This window comes from Cetorhinus maximus, chromosome 10 (genome assembly GCF_964194155.1).
Source record: "Cetorhinus maximus chromosome 10, sCetMax3.hap1.1, whole genome shotgun sequence".
Classification (NCBI taxonomy): domain Eukaryota; kingdom Metazoa; phylum Chordata; class Chondrichthyes; order Lamniformes; family Cetorhinidae; genus Cetorhinus; species Cetorhinus maximus.
In genome coordinates this window covers 84,883,667-84,901,576 of record NC_135888.1, presented here as the reverse complement: position 1 = coordinate 84,901,576, position 17,910 = coordinate 84,883,667, and the positions used below count along the sequence as shown (strand labels likewise).

The window sequence follows — 17,910 nt, the reverse complement described above, 5'->3', positions numbered from 1 at the left end:
AAATTGTTCAGTGTGAGAACAAGTTCAGCCAGACGGAGGAGAGTAGTGGTGGATGGGGATTGTTCGGGCCTCTATTCAAGGAAGAAGCTAAGGGATCTCAGACCATCCTGGTGGGGGTTGGAGGTGTAGAGGGATTGGACATCCATGGTGAAGAGGAAGCGGTTGGAGCCAGGGAACTGGAAATTGTTGATGTGACGTAAGGTGTCAGAGGAATCACGGATGTAGGTGGGAAGGGACTGGACAAGGGGAGAGAGAAGGGAGTCAAGATAACGAGAAATGAGTTCCGTGGGGCAGGAACAGGCTGACACGATCGGTCTGCCAGGACAGTTCTGTTGGGATTTTGGGTAGGAGGTAGAAGCGGGCCGTCCGAGGTTGCGCGACTATCAGGTTGGAAGCTGTGGGAGGAAGATCTCCAGAGGAGATGAGGTCAGTGACAGTCCTGGAAACAATGGCTCGATGTTCTGTGGTGGGGTCATGGTCCAGGGAGAGGTAGGAGGAAGTGTCTGCGAGTTGACAAATCATTTATCTTGTCATCCTCATTCAATGTCTCGACATCTTCTATCTCCCAGCAGCCACTACCTTTTGAAAAGTCTACTCTGAAAAGCCATAGCCTACAAATCACTGAAGGGATTAATAATAAAGAAATAAGGCTCAGACAAACAATGAGACCAAAAAAAAAATCTAGATTTGCCAATGGTTCCCAAATACTCAACTTATTTAGGCTATGAATACCTGAGCCATCCAATCCAGTTGGTCTCAAGTTTGATCTCCAGTCTCTGCTCAGCTACCTGATCTCAGACAGGAAGAAGGTAGCAACTATATAAATGTATTCAATGTCCTTGAGGCACAAGCATCGATACGGTTCATTGCTTCACACCCATAAAATCAGGCATGCAAAGCAATCACCCTGCCAATTTCCTGATGAACCAAGAGCCTTAACCAATTTCTTCCTGGTTGTGACACAAACAATGATCATTTAAAGAGAAAGTAATGTTTGATCATTCCACTTCCTAAAAATGAGTTTTGACCCTAAAACTACCTGTTCTCCTGAGAGAATCTTAAACTTGCTCAGCCAAGTGATGAATCTCTGAACATTTCGGATATCTCAGAGCCACCATTGCTATTCTTGAAACTTTGGTCACAGCAAACAAAATGCAATGTAAAAGTGCTGGAGCAGGTGCTGAGCATGGTGCTAAGGGCAACACAAGGAAACAAGCCAGTTGCAATATTCAACAAAAGAAAATGGAAAGGATAAGAAGACAAATTAATTTTTTTTTGGTTCTCATTCTGTAGGAGTTGGCTGCTAATTGTGGCTTACTTCGACTGTGGCCCATCACCTTAGCTATTCTTCATGTGCAAACCTAGGCAGCAAATTTTAGCAGCTTATCCAACATGGTGTTCATCACATAATCCCATTCTCACCCGATACCCGCTTATGTACACTTCCAGTTGCGTGCGCTGGGTAGCTATAAGGAACAGAAAACATGGCCAATTTCAACAAAGCACTGGCACTACCTGTGCTATCCTTTGGTAACTTGATTATTTGGGGGAACATGGGAAAGGGGAGGATATCAGGTGTCACTGATACTAAGGCAGTTTGCACTTTGCACTTTTAAAGAAAGTTTGCACTTTGGCTGCATGCAACTTAAAACGGTTTCCAATACTGAAAACGGTAGGAAGAGTTGATGCTGGCTGGATTTCCACCCTCCCCCACCCCCAATCCCCGCCTCAGATTTTTAGCTGCTACTTTGGTGATTCTGGTTGAAGTGACCAGCAGGAGGACACATACTTCCCAACAGAGAGCAGTAGCATCTCTGGACAAGTAGCCTGGCACCAGTGGGGAGAGGTAGCCTGAAAAGGTAAATGAAGTACTTCACAGTACAACTGGATTCACTTAAACTTTAAGCGTTTTAATGATGTTCACATCAAGGGCCTGGTTGCAATGCAGGAAGAGATTTAATGATCTGACCACATTTGCTAAAGGGAGACTCATAATTCTTATCTTTGTTACTCTCTGCTGAGCTCTGCACCACTTACAACCACTTTCCCTTCTCCACCCACCCCCCTCCCCGTGAAAGCAGCACATTATGACCTCAACTAACACACTATTAGAAGAAGGGGCTTGATCAGGATACATGACTCACCAGTTGCACTGCAAAAAAAATTAAACGACATCAGAGAATTATACATTCCAAAAAAAAACCATATATGCACGGCTGGTTAAAATTCACGAATATACCAAAAGATTTTTAAATAATCCAAGATGACAGCATTCAAAAAATGGTACCTTCAGCACAGCTGAAAAAAAAGCCCCGCTTCAGATCAGCATTATCGTAAAACTAACCAAGGCGTTAATGTGTTTCCTTTGCAGAATACAAATTTTCAGGTATTAGACTGACAACACTTACACCTTCAGCCCTCCAGATGGTGCCATTTCTCAGCATTACCAAAAAAAAATGAGCAACACCTCGGGAGAGCGAATATCATTCAATCTTCCCGTGATTTGGAGTTTGCGCTGAAGAGCATTAAAACCTGTATGATTCATATTTAAAATGAAAAAGAATCTCGACCTTGTTTTAACTCAATCAAGTGGAGATTAGCATGCATATTATGTTTATATAGAAATGAGAATATACCCTGTTGCTCAGGAAATGTGTTTTATTGCACAGCGCTAGAACGCAAGTTTAACAAACGCTTCAAAAACTTGTAACATGATCCCCATCCTACTTGCCGTACAAAATAGCTGACAATGCCTGCGCTATCGTGGAAAGCAATCACACATCCTTCAAACGTGACAAAACGCACTTTTATCTCAAACCTACATATAGAGGCGAGCCAGAACGAGCTTTGTTTCGCCTGCGTAGATTTTCCATTACTTTAGTTACTCAATAATTACCAGCACTAGAACTTTTTATTACATGCTAATGACTCAGAACTTATGAATGGTAAAATTAATAGAATTTGTCAACAGGAAGAGACCAATTTATATTTGTATGATGACATTTGTTCCTGTGTGAATGACGTTGAAATGTTTAATGTTTAAGTGAATTCATTTGTGCAGTGAAAAACTCAGCAGTGCGGAGTCCTCCCTATTTTGAAAATGTTTCACCTACACCAATCACAAGACCCTTGTGGGCTAGGGTGGCAAATTGGCTTCATGTCCCACTCCTGGAAATCAAGAACTGTGATTGTACTCAAAAGAGTTGCAATCTGTGACTGTTGATAACTTGAAAGAGTATCATTCATTCAGAGAGGCTTTACAATCTCCCTCATTGCTGAAGATAAGAAAGGACTTGTATTTATACAACCTCTTTCTCAGGAATTCCCAAAGCACTTTACAGCCAATACTTTTGAAGTGCAGTCACATTTTAATATAGGAAATATGGCAGCCAATTTGCAAGCTCCTATAAACAGCCATCTGATAAATCTGTTTTCGTGATGTTAATTGAGGAATAAATATTGGCCAAGATACCAAAGAGAATTCACTTGCTCTTCTTCAAAATAATGCCATGGGATCTTTTGCAACCGTCTGATCTGGCAGAAGGAGCCTTAGTTTAACAATGCATCTGAAGGGTGGCAGTTTAGCACTCCCTCAGTACAGCACTCAAGTGTCAACCTAGCTTCTTTTGCTCAAGCTCCTGGAATGGGGCCCACAACTTCCTGATTCATTTTGAGAGGGCTAACCACTGAACCAAGACTGACCCGCTAATTGTTTCTTAAATTGATGTATCTAATTGTTCCTTAAATGATTGTAGAGCTTTTGCCTCCACCTGCTATATAGAAGTCAATTCAATTCAATTAGTTACCTATTTTGAGAAGAATCATAAAATGGAGGCCATTTAGTCCATCATACCTCTGCTGGTTGTTCGAAAGAACTATTAATTTGGCCCGCAGCCCAGAATTTCTGGATCAACTCCAAAATTACCTTCCACTAGTTTTAGCAAGTCATTTTGTCCTTTGCCCTCTGATTAATTTAAAGTAGTATTACAGATTAACCATATCTTTACTGTATACTATCTAGAACACCTCTACATGTTCATCTCATGGACATATCATTGCCCAGGTGAAAAGTCCAAGTTTCTCCAGTCTTTCCTTATAACTTGATCAACTGGCTGTAGTTGATTGCAAGTGTGAGCAAATCTGTGCTATAGTTTCAGGTTAATTTCCACAAAATTTGTAGTTACATGTTGATCACAGGCACAAAGCAAAATGAGGTAGAGCTTCCACCAGGTATTCAGCTGAAATTGGCTAAACCAGCAGAAAAGATTGAGGGATTCGAGCACAAATTTATATCTGGGCCAAATCAAATTTTCATGATATTTTGCCCTGATTAGACAAAAACATTACACAAAAGTGGCTCTGGCTCCTAGATCGAATTCATCAGCATGGCAGATTTCCAGTACCTGCATCTTTTTGCAGCCCTTCAAGGGAGCTGTTGCAATGGGGCTCGTTTTTGTGGGGGGCAAGGGCAGCAAGTCAGCACCTTTACAAGGTTTTAAATATTAAAATGTTTAATTTATTTTAAAAAACTAGTATATACCAATGAAACGTGTAAATGTTATTTTTAAAATCATTTTCAGTGATTTAAAATCAGGTTTTTCACAGGTGGCGGACTTGACCCTTGTATTAAAAAAGTGCTTATTTTTTATCATAAACCCATCTTCAGCTGTTTTAATAAAACTCTACCAGGTTAACACTCTTAAATATGCCAAGAAATATTTTTAATGCAAGGGAAAAGAATAATTACATACTAAAACGCTGCCCGATTACACTGATGGAAGATTTTAAATTTGTGATTATGCAAATGAGTCCCAGTTGAGTGGAAACTTGAGCAATAAGCTTACTTTGGAAAATCAGCACAACTTTGCACGCAATTTGTGCCCAGATTGCTGATTGTGCCCAGGAGCAAATTCTACCCCTGGCCCCTTCCCACAGTTACCAGTTTTATTGTCACTCTTTAATTCATTTCATCGACTGAATTTTCACAATGCAGTGAGAAACAGGAGCTGGATATGTTTTTGGGTCAGAAACCTGCCTCCAGTGGGAAACTGATCAACTTTCAGATTTTTACATGGGGAAGCCCTTAATTGACATTGGGAGAGGTTTCCTGTCCACTTAGAGCCAGTGGGGAAGAATGGAGGTGGGTCAGATGAAGCGTGGGACACATTTAGACACCCCACAGCAGCCATCACTGAGCCTGAGGGTTGGCCTGAGGGAGAGATCTGCTGTTTGTGCCAAAGCCTTCCTCTGCACTAGAAGGAAGCAAAATGTCACAGGAAAGCCTGAGGCCTGGCACCTGCAGCATGGCATAGCCTCACTTCATCTATGCCAACCTGGATCTAATGTTCGAGGTCTTGAGAGAGTGAAGGGGGGCCCTCTTCCTGAAGGGTGGCAGGAGGAAGCCCACTCATCATTCAGGGGGGCAGCTCTCTGTTCAGCATCATCACCATCTTCCTCCAATTCCTCCCCCCATTTACTTTTTGGTTCTTCCCAATGATCTGTCTCCTTCCAGTGCTGGGCACTGAGTCACCACTCTGTCAGCCACCTGCGCAACATCAAGGGCACCCCTTTATCAAGTGTCCAGACCCCTTTACCCTGCTGATCTTTGTATGGGGCCAGGGTGATGTCCTGAAGTGTGCCCCACCCTCTACCTAATTGGTCAGTTTCTGAATGTGTGGATAAACCTGTCCAGATCCTTTAAAAATTTGAACTTGACCTCATAACAAGCTCTTAATGAGTTTTTTTAACAGTGCTAGTTGGACTCAAGTTGGAGAAAAATAGGGTCCCTGTCCTGCCCTCCTCTCGCCCTGGTGATTGTTGCTGGCACCAGGATCAGTGCCTTGAAATTGACACTAATACTTTTGGGACCCCCACCTACATTCCAGGCTTCAGGGGTGGGCCAAAAATTCAGCCTTATGTGTTTGTCTTTCCCCCATCTTTCTATATGGCTTCCACATTTTATCTCACTGTATATGTACCACATTATGTGTCTTGGACGTTTTCACTCTGTCTCTTTTTGATAGTAAGCACATTGCTATCCTTTCTTTACCATTTTTCGCAAATGTATCTTTTGCTCCTAAAAGCGACAAAAGGTAACGAGATGAATAGAAAAATGTACCTACCCAAAGATTGGGGCTAGGTAAGTAATAAAATATACAGGAATATATATATATATATATATATATAAAACTAACACATGGGACTCAGGGAATGAAAGAGGCTCATATTTAAAGGTATCAATACAACTAGACCTGCAGTCTGTACACCAGACTTCATAACCTTCATGTTGCTAGGGTAGACACTAGCTTTGAGTCCCAACCCTAATCCACAGAAAATAATGTGAAAAGCTGAAGTAGAGAAGGAGCAGGAGCAAAGTAGAACCTGCTGGGTGATCAAAGGCAGACAGGAAGGTGGAGAAAAAAGATGGAAGGGAAATGGGTGACAAGAAAGGAACCTTTAGTGAAGCTGGCCTGTTGGGGGCCAGGCTAACATTCCCAGCATCTGACTGCGATAGCACATATTCTAAGATAACATAAAAGGATGAATTTTACAGCTCCCCCATCAGCGTATTTCAAGGGTGGGGGTGGGGGAGGGGGGTGGTCACGTCAAATAGAGCAGGTGGTCAGCCCACCGCCTTCCCACCCACCCCTGGCTTCATATTATGGGGGGCATGTAAGGTGTCAGGCAGCCCACGCACAAACCTATTGAGGCCCTTAACAAAATTAATGGCCACTTAAGCACCTTACTCCACCTCCACTGCTATAATACATGCAGCTGGAGAGGGTGGAAGTAAGGCGACTAGTCCCGCAGGTTTCACTGCACAGGCTAAAGACAGGAAGGAAGGGGGATACTGCATTTGGGAGGTGCCCTGTGCCCATCAACAGCACATCCCCAAGATGCTACCTCCCTTTTGTGTCTCCTCCCACCCCTTGCTTCCTCCCAGCCTCTAAAACCTCTGATCTCCCTCCCAACCCTTACTGGGATCTCCAATCCCTGCCCAACTAAAATGTCTGGACTTACCTTCCTGGACACTGTGTGTAGTCCCAGCAGTGGCCACTACTTGCTTCTGGTGCTGCTGGGACTACAGAGCTGACTGCCAATCTGATTGGCCGTCAGGGACAGGAAGTCCCACTCTCTCCTCATTAAGGCCGCACCATCCCACCCCCACACTCCAACTTATTATCGCTGTGTGACAGCCAGACTTAAAGTCGGCAAGCTGCTGGGGGCCGGGGGGGGGGGGGGGGGGGGGTGGTGGTGGGGGCGGGGGGGGGTTGGTGATGGGGGGGGCGGCGTGGTTTTGGTGAAGGGGTGAGCAAGGAATATGTCCACCGGTAAAATTCACCCCAAAGGCTCAATGAATGTCAGTGCTTAGTGCTGACTCTGCTTCTTACTTGCCTGAACCAGGAACAGCCTATTCCAAGTCAATGGATTTGTTGTTTCTGAACTTGAGAGATCTTGTGCACTCACTTGGTGAGCAAGGTTGAGAGTGGGGGAGTGTTTGTTAGCCCTATAGGTAGTAAGATGAGTCTAGAAGCAATTGTACTTGTTGGATCAGTGAGGGTGCATTGGAGAGTGGTTTAAGGAGTTAATTGGTAGTGAATGTAAAAAAATGGGAAGTAATCTTTGTTCTCCAGGATGATTCTAGAGCGGTAGAAAGTTTTTAGGTAGAGGAGAGGGAGGCCTGGGGAAGCATGAAGTGCTTCAGCCTGATCTGAAGGCAGCAGTAGCTTGCGTCCCTCACAGCCTTAAACCTGGGGAGCATGGCTTGCAGGTGAAGAACTTTGAAAGACAGATTTGAAGTCACTCAGCAGGAGTATTTTGCTGTGATCGACATTTGAGGAAGAGTGCCGGAATGAAAAGTGGTGAGAAGGAAAATGCTTGGAGCTGAAGACAGTGATAAGCAATTAGGCTACCCCTAAAACCACTCCCAAGGAGGGAAAAAGCAGAGCAATGCAGTGGCTGAAATCTGGCTAAGGTTTGCTAGGGTGCAGAGAGTGGGTGAAGTGGTTTAAATGGTCTTGTGGAAGAAATGGAAACCAGAACCAAAATGCTTTATCTAATAATTTGATTGGTTTATGGAATCAAGCAACAGTTGAGATCAATCATCAATTACAAATGTTACAAATCAGCATACTATTACCAACACAAATGATGAAGTTACAAGGATTAAAACAAAAACAAAATACTGCAGATGCTGGAAACCTGAAATAAAAACAAAAAAAATGCCCTTTGCAAACAGAAAGAACATGTGCATGCATTGCAAGTTTTCAACTAAACAAAAACTTGGAGGACAGCCATTCCCTGGTTCAGTCCCCAAGGCAATGCTTTGATCAGAGTCGACCTGCCTGGTTTGAATTTAAACAAAAGCTTGGCAGTTAACCGTTCCTTGGTGCATTCTCCATGGCAATGTCTCTACCAATGAGGGTCCACTTGCAAACCAATCAGCATCCTCTTCTCATGTAGTATAAATTGCTGTCCCTTTGAAATTTGGTATTCTTGCGAATCTGTCCTGATGAATGCAAGACAAAAAGCTTTAACAGGTTGTCTCTTTTTTTCAGCAATACTCAAGTTCTGTAGTGACTATAAAACAAACAATGCTGGAAATACTCAACAGATCTGACAGTATCTGTGGAAAGAAAAACAGAGCCAGTGCTTCAGGTCAATGACGTTTCCTAACCCAAGAAAGATAATTGACCTGAAAAGTTAACTGTGTTTCCCTCTGACCTACTCTATTTCCAGCATTTTCTGACATCACACCCACAGCTATTGGGATGCTCACTTTATATGAAAAAGGACTTGAATTTCTGTAACATCTTTCACGACCTCAGAACTTCCCAAAGAATGTTACAACAAATGAAGTATTGTTGAAGCAACTGTTGTAAATCAGAAAATACGACAGTCAATTTGTGCACGGTCATCGCCCAGATTGTCAGGTAATTTGCTTTTTCAGTAATGTTGGTTAAGGGATAAATATTTATCCCAGGTCACCTTGCCTTTTGAAATAGAGCCAAATGATCATTTATGTCTGGGCCTCAGTTTAACACCTCATCAGAAAGATGGTACCCCCAACAGCACAGCACATCCTGATCAGTACTACACTGGAGTGTCAGCTTGGACTATTGGCCCAAGTCCCTAGAGCAGGTTTTAAACCCGTGACCGTCTGACTCAGAGGCGAAAACTCCAAGAAGTCAGGCTGCCAAGTTGTTTTCTAACGTTTAAACAGATTAAGGAAACAGAGACTGAGGACCCACATCAACTATGTTTAGCATAGAGAAAATTATGAAAATTGAATGTGATGATTCTGTAGACACATGGCAGGAAGGATTATGAACAGTAGACCAATGTTGCTTTTTGAATGTATTTTGATTATTTTAAAGGGTCTTACTGCAGCATGAGTCATGTAGTATCATAACACTGCAGTTTGAGTCACATGCTGCAATAGCACTGCAGTTGAATTCATGAGATGCAGTTTGCACGTATCTCCTACCAACACATAGCATAAAATCCAAAGATACTAATTTGGTAAGTGGTAAGATTGCTACTTGTATGTTATATAATAAAACATATAGCTGTGTGTAACTGTACATGTGTATAAATTTAGGAGCATATTTTAAACCAGTATCTTTGATAAACTGGTAAGCAAATATATGTTATTGTTTTTAACATGTTCTTCTGTTAATGCCACGTATACCCATTTGCATAGCTGGAAACTACAGCCTGCAAAAACACGTTGAAAAATGAGGCTGGTCTTTTATTCACAGTATAAGACAATTCAAAGTAAATCATAGTTCTATGTAATTTTATGATGAAAACAGAGCTCTATCTTGCTTCAATCTTGCATCCATAAATATCATCACCAAGGAAATTTGATGGTATCACTACAAGCAGTTGGGTTGTCGGAATCAAAGCCAAAGTAACCTTTGAACTTTAGCTGACCAAATGCGATGAATGTTTGATCTAAACCCTCTAAAGACTGTCTGACAATATGAATGGTTAATCTATTGACAACTATAAACATATACAAGCTTGCAAATTGCAGCAGTAGACATCTATCGAACAGCTGCAAGGGATATTTTGAAAGAAATGTAGTTATTGTCCCAAGATTAATACCCATTAAATAAATGCAAGGCTTCTTAATGGCACAAATACAGCCTAGTAAGTCTAGTTCACTTTATGCTGTGTCTAGCGGCAATGGCTGGGCTCAGTGGTAGAAGATAGCAACATCACTGCATGCATTTAAAAACATCAAAAAATCTCCAAATTTGGTATCTTCCAGCTGTTCACTGGACTGCGTGCAAAAATTATGCTTTACTCTTAGCAACTTATTCAGTTGTTGTTGTTGTAAGTACTAATTCCCGAAGCCTTATGCTGTTTTCTTCTGAATGTGTTAAAAATAATGTAATTAACTTGAGCCTGGCGAGGAAGATCCAACAGCATAGTCTGCTGCTTTTCAGAGAGGACAGGAGTATACAGTGGGCTAGTGGTAAACATTGAAGGGCAGTTGATAGTCACAATACACATAACAGCATATATTTCTGATTGAAAGAATAATTTAATCATATTTAATCTGAAAACGAATAGTTGGGAATGATCAATTGTAATAATTTACACTCAATGTAGGCATGTTAATACGTTTTTCAAGTAAAATCATAAGCTTTATAGTTACTTTTTTTCTCTTCTTCCCCAACCTATTCAATGTCAATGTTATATTTTCTCTTTTGAAGGTTTTGATTCCTGGCTAGGTTCCACAGAAGTCAATACCCTTCCAATGTCACACCCAAGTGGCAATTATTCACAAGTGTGCATGAACAGCAAGTGCTGGCAGACTATTTGGCCTCAAGAGAGTATCACAAGAAAATTTATGCCTACTGTTACTTGAAGTCATCCCGACACTCCCACAAAGAGTTAACAGGCAGAAATACTAAGAACCCAATTTTATTTTTCCCTCCCCAGTCCAATGGCACTGATAGCTTTGCCAACAATCACTAGTTCAGGCTAGACCCCATCAATGTCTACCAGGCCTCCCTTTCCCCTACCAAAATCATCTCCTATCCAAGAATCATCCTGGAGAGTAAATGTCATTCCCCATTTTTTAGTTTTACTACAAAATGTCTCCTTAAACTACTCTCCCATGCACCCTCGCTTCCAACAAGTGCAAGAACTCATGGGCTTCTTTGTCACCAATAGCGAGATATCAATTCAGCTACCTCTTTGACTTCTCCCCTTACCCAAGTAAAATGTGTCCCCCCGCCATGGCCTGAACCTCTGCCTCTTTGTAGTCTCTCTCTTTTCCCTCATGCTCATTTCGAGCTCATCTTGTCCATGAGACCTGTCACCCGCCATTTAACTCCATTCCCACCAAACTGCTGATTACACAATTTTTTATCCTGGGTTTTTAATCTGGTTTTTTTGGCCTTCCTCAGAAGATTAAATGGCTTCTCAGTTAGTTAAGGAATGGATGTATTGTGATGCACAGGATATCACAATTTTATGGGGGAGTCTGATTAGACTAAATGGATCTTTCCCTGTCTGTCATTTTTCTTATAATTTGAAATCTCGCTTTACCACAAAGTGAGATCTGCCACAATTTAATCCATGGGAAATTACATGATAGTTTAAGCACCTTAGCTCACCTGATTTGTTTGCCATGTGGTTCTCATCTAGTGCTTTCCATATTTCCCAGCTTCATTTAGTAATAAGGATCTGGCACATATAGGGTTAATGTGGGACTGAGTACAGTACTGCCCACACAGTGATGTAAGAAAGCACACCCACATCCAGGGTCAGCCTAGTGTTGGCCAGAGCCTTGTGCATCAGCAAGCATAGAGACAGCTCCCAGCTTGTACCCTTTACTGTACATTTGTAAATAGTTCAAGGGTCAATAAGACTTGCAGTTAACCTACATATGACTACAAAGACTTCTTCAGACCTACTAAACTGTAACCAACACCCTACAACACATTTCTCCATTGCAAACCATCTTCTCAAACCTCTTTCCCAAACCCCCTTCCCAATCCCCCTACACTCACCTCCAAGAATAAGTGTGAGGAGCTCTTGGAGTTCTTTGTCACTATGATCAGGACAATTAGATCAGCTGCATCTGCCACTTCTCTCCCTTTCCCAAGCACCCTGGGCCAAACCTCCTCTAAAGCTCCCCCCATTTCCTGCTCCCTTGACCTTATTCCCACTAAACTGCTGACCACCCACCTTCCGTTCCTGGTTCACATGTTAGCTGATATTAACAGCTCCCTCACTTCAGGTTCCAACCCTCCTTTAAATCTGCCATCATCACCCCTCTCCTAAAAAAAAACACCCTTGAGCCCACTGTCCTTGCAAACAAAGGTTCCATCTCCAACCTCCCTTTCCTTTCCAAAGTCCTCAAACCTGTTGTCACCTCTCAAATCTCTGCCCAGTTTGCCTGGTATTCCATGTTTGAATCCCTCCAATTGGGTTTCCATCCCTGCCATAGTACTGAAAGGGCTCTTATCAAAGTTACAAATGACTTCTCATGGGTGTGACAAAGGTAAACTTCCCATCCTAGTTGTTCTCAACCTACATGCAGCCTTTGACATAGTTCACCATATATCCTCCTCCATTGCCTCTCCACTGTTATCCAGCTGGGTGAAACCACTCTCACCCGATTCCATTCTTATCTAAGTTTAGCCATTGTATCACTTGCAATGGCGTTTCTTGCTGCTCCTGCTCTGTTACCTCTGGTGTCTCCCAAGGATTCATCCTTGGTCCCCTCCCATTTCACATCAACATGCTTGGCAGCATCATCCAAAAGCACAACATTAGTTTTCACATGTAACCTGACGATACTGAGCTTTACCTCACCACCACCTCTCTTGGCTCCTCCACTGTTGCTAAATTATCAGACTACACCATATGTTTTTGGTTCCCAATCCAAACTCTGCTCCCTAGCTACTGACTCAATCTCTCACCCTAGCAACAGTCTGAGATTAAGCCAACCTATTCGCAATTTTGGTAACATATTTGACCTCATCTACATATTTGCGCCTTCATTAAGACCATCTATTTCCACCTCCGTAACATCACCTGACTTCACCCATCTCAGCTCATCTGCTGCTGAGATCTTCATTGTCATTCTTATCTCTACACTTCACGATTCCAACACACTCTTGGCTGATCTCCCACATGTGCCCTCCATAAACTTGAGGTCATCTGAAACTCTGCTCCCTGTAACTTGCACCAAGTCCCGATCACCTATAACCCTGTACTCACTGACCTACATTCCCCCTGGTCAAGCAATGTCTTGATATTAAAACTCACATCCTTGTTTTCAAATTCCTTCATGGCCCACCCCTGATCCCTATCTGTAAACTCCTTCAATATCTCAAACCTCAGGGATTCTTTCATATTCATTCATGGGGTGTGTATGTTGCTGGCTAGACCAGCATTGATTGCCCATCCCTAATTGCCCTTGAGAAAGGTGGTTGAGAGCCACTTTCTTGAACCACTGCAGTCCACATGTTGTAGGAATACCCACAGTGCGGTAGGAAGGGGTTCCAGAATTTTGATCCAGCAACAGTGAGGGAACGGTGAAATAGTTCCAAATCAGGATGGTGAGCGGTTTGGAGAGAAACTGCAGGTGCTGGTGTTCCCGTGTCTTTCTAGGTGGTAGAGGTTGTGGGTTAGGAAGGTGCTGTCAAAGAAGCCTTGGTGAGTTGCTGCAGTGCATCTTGTAGATGGTACACAGTGCATGGCTGGTGGGAGAAGTGAATGTTTATTGTGATGGATGGGTGCTAATCAAAGGGGTTGCTTTGTCCTTGATGATGTCGAGCTTCTTAAGTGTTGCTGGAGCTTCACCTGTCTAGGCAAATGGAGAGTATTCCATCACACTCCTGACTTGTGCCTTGTAGATGGTGGACAGGCTTTGGAGAGTCAGGGGGTGAGTTATTCTCTGCAGAATTCCCAACCTCTGACCTGCTCTTGTAGCCACAGTATTTATATGGCTGGTCCAGTTCAGTTTCTGGTCAATGATAACCCCAGGATATGGATAGCAGGGGATTCAGAGACGGTAATGCCATTGAATGTCAGGGGGAGATGGTTAGATTCTCTCTTTTGGGATATCTGCGCTCATCTATTTCTGTCCTCTTGAGTATCCCTGATCTTAATTGCTCCACCATTGGCGGCTGCGCCTTCAGTTGCCTTATCCCTAAGATCTGTGACTCCCTCCCTGCACTGCTGCACCTTGCTTTCCTCCTTTAAGACATTCCTTAAAACCCACCTCTTCAATCAAACTTTTGTTCTTTTTTCCTACTATCTCCTAATGTGGATAAATATCATATTTTGTTTAATAATGCTCGTATGAAGCACCTTGGCGTGTTGGTTAAAGGCACTATATAAACATAAGTCCCTGTTTTTGTTTGTCTGAACACATCATAAATATGATAAATGTGACTGAGCTATTCTAATATAACCAATTCAAGCTGCAGGTGTGTTCTGGTTCTAGATTGCTTGGGAAACAGACAGACCAGTTCCAAACAGTTGGTGGTTGAGTAAAGGACAACAGACTATAGGTTACTGTTTAAAAAAACAAGAAATAATCTGAAGCAAAGCTATAAAGCTGTGTAAAATGGTAACATGGAAAATGTTGGCTGAAGAATTAAAGAAAAATTGGTAAGAGCAAAAGTGATGTTTCACTTTATATTATTTTAGAAAATTCTAAATTGTATTCTATCAATTACAGTAATATAATAAAGTGAACTGCTGACATCTCAATCTCATTACCACCATGTTATGCAATTCTTCAGTTTCACTGTGTAAGCTGAAATACATGAACTTGTTGAGTCTGTCAAAGGTGTGGGAACTGCAGTATCGGTAGAAAATGCATCAGACATGACAGGTACAACCGGTTTCTTCACAATAAGCATAATGCATTAATGACCTTTCAACTTTTGGGAGCGATATATGCCACGCTTTTTCATAACCTCTTGTGGAAAAACACAGTTTGGAGTTCCTTGCTTTTGATCCAAACATTCTGCATGATAACATTTGCAACAAAATGGTCCTTGGACCTCACAAAACTTCATTTTGATGTTCTAAAAGCAAACAGAGCAGTGCAACAGAAAACAGAACCTGTACAAAATACTTGCCTAAAACAGCCAGAATGGCATTCCAGTTGAGCTGAACCAGCTCCAACAAGTTCAGTCCAAGCAACTCATTCAAGTGAATTCTGCATCATCTGTTCCAAAAGTAAATTAAATAGGGAGTAACACAAACTCAGAGGTACACCCAAACCAGAGACGTTAAACAGGTGAACACTGTGGTGTGTGAGAGGAGTCAACTTTATATTGTGTACATATATCTATAGATAGGAAGAAGATTCAGAGGTAATTGTAGCTGTAGGGAACTACAATGTGTTGAGATTATTAGAAACATGACTAATCCAGAGAATAAAAATGAACACTATATTAAGGAGTATAAAGTGTATAGAAAAAAGCATGGGCAGAAAAAGGAGGTGGTGTTATCTGTATGTCAGGGGCAGCTGACAGAAAGTCTATCCTGTAAGAGGTGGAAGGCTGCGAAATAAATGACTTTAGTTGGACATTATGCTAAAATAAATCCAAACAAACATTTGGACTGTGCAACAGATCACATGACCAACATAAGGATGACGGTAATTTTCTGCATACAAGAGCAGGAATGTTACTTCAATGAGATTTCAATCAAACATAAATTTGGTGAGTCCATTGAAACTATTGGGGGTCCTGTGCGCAGTGGGTAACGTTCCTGCTTCTGTGTCAGGAGTTCTGGGTTTGAGTTCCACCCCAGGGCTTGATGGCCAAGGAAGGTACATTTGTAATGCAGCCAAAGAGGTTGATTATCAATCTGCAAATCCACCCAACACATGCCAATGACAGGTAATAAGAGTGGGAGAGATTCCTGAGCAGCCATGTGGTGGAAAGAAATTTGCAGCCTCTATCATTACTATCCATAGCTCCAGATTACAAAGTGCATGTTGCTATAGCAACTTGGACTCCGAGTGATCTGTAACATGCCACATCATTAAAAGCATTGTATTAGCTCACGAGTTGTGGTGGGGCAAGATTTCCAGCATTAATGCAGTAAACAAAACCTATTTATGCAGGAAAATCAACTGCTTTAGAGTCAGTTGATAGGTCTGGTGCATCATTACGTTTTGAAGTACTATGAAGTACTTCATAGCCAACAAGATACTTAGAACAGCATAATCATTGTGGTAATATAGGACAGCTACATTAATAAGGTTAAATTAGGTCAAAAATTAATATTCAATATCAGCACAGTGATTTTCATAAGTTTCCAGACTTGGTTGGACCACCTAAAACAATATTGGGTTCTGTTCTCAGTTGCCAAAACTGCTCGCCTTTGCAAGATCACAGTGGAACGTAATGATAATCTGCAGCTTCTTTTTGCCACTGCAAACTATCTTTCTAAACCCCTCTCCCATGTTTCCTTCCCCTCACCGCCAACAAGTGTGAGGTGAAGTGCATTAAGATAGCCATGGCCTGCAGTGCTCAGCTTTATCTGGTATTCGTTAATGACCAAGGATATGGATGTTGTAGCACCTCTTGGGACATTGACCATAGAATGACCAAGAAGCAAAAACACCACAAGATTTCTAAAGTTGGCTTTTAAATTGGATCCCAAAATCAGATGACACACTAGGTTGATTAGTGTCTCTTCAGATTAACTGCTACACACAACCCTCCCCGTCCAGTAAATTCCTATTAAACATACAAGTTAGTTTAGATTACCAGATTTGTTTTGCAAGTTTAGGCTCAACCTTGCCACTGTTCTTGTACTAAATTTTTGATTCAAAAATGATCAGAAACCAGTTGAAGTATTTTCCTTTACTTCAACCAGAGTGTCTGTTGCCATGGATCAGTGAAAAATTCATTTTTGCATTTCACAGGACATTGTGAAAGTGGACCAATTTCCAGTTACCCAGTATGCTGTTTCTAAAGATGATAGAGCTACAAAAATGGTTGCAAATACCAGAGTTCCATTTTGATGCATTATGTTCCTAACAAGACAGGTATAAATAGTGACAAAGACCCACACGCTTATTATTTATAAACCAGCATTAATGCAGAAAGTTAGATTAAAGAATTCTGATTTTTAAACACTTTGGTACATGACATGAAAATCTACATTTCTGTTCTCTTTTAATCATTCTGAATGTTAAAATATATAGTGTGAATACTATTTATTTTTCAACATGTGTGACCTCAATGTCCCAAAGTACTTCATAGCCAACAAGATACTTAAAACAGCATAATCATTGTGGTAATATAGGACAGCTACATTAATAAGGTTAAATTAGGTCAAAAATTAATATTCAATATCAGCACAGTGATTTTCATAAGTTTCCAGACTTGGTTGGACCACCTAAAACAATATTGGGTTCTGTTCTCAGTTGCCAAAACTGCTCGCCATTGCAAGATCATAGTGGAACGTAATGATAATCTGCAGCTTCTTTTTGCCACTGCAAACCATCTTTCTAAACCCCTCTCCCATGTTTCCTTCCCCTCACCCCCAACAAGTGTGAGGTGCTCATGAACTTTTCATTAAGAATGAGGCCATTTGATTAACTGTGTCTATCATTTCCCGCCTTTCCTTTAGTACACCATGCCAAACCTCCTCAAAAGTAACTATCCTAGTCCTGAACTCACATCATTCTCAAGTTTATTTTCTATCTCCATGCCCTCTGAGCTCATTATCTTAATGAGACTCATCTCATGCTCTCTTTACCCAATCCTCACTAAACTGATAATCATCCAACTTCACTTTCTGGCTACCATGTTGGCTGATATTGTAAACCGTTCTCTTTCTTTAGGTACAGTCCTTCTCATTTCTTCCAATCTATAGCCACCACTCCTCTCCACAAAAAAAAACTCTTGC

At 41.7% G+C, this 17,910-nt stretch overlaps 1 long non-coding RNA gene across 1 annotated transcript in view; it reads left to right on the top strand.

Annotated features, from left to right (window-relative positions):
* Positions 1-14,735, top strand: part of LOC144685816 (uncharacterized) — a 47,163-nt gene extending 32,428 nt beyond the window's left edge. The window contains exons 2-3 of the long non-coding RNA XR_013577785.1: positions 9,378-9,522; positions 10,725-14,735. This is a non-coding gene — a long non-coding RNA (uncharacterized LOC144685816). The remainder of the gene's footprint in view (positions 1-9,377; positions 9,523-10,724) is intronic.
* Positions 14,736-17,910: the final 3,175 nt, after the last annotated feature.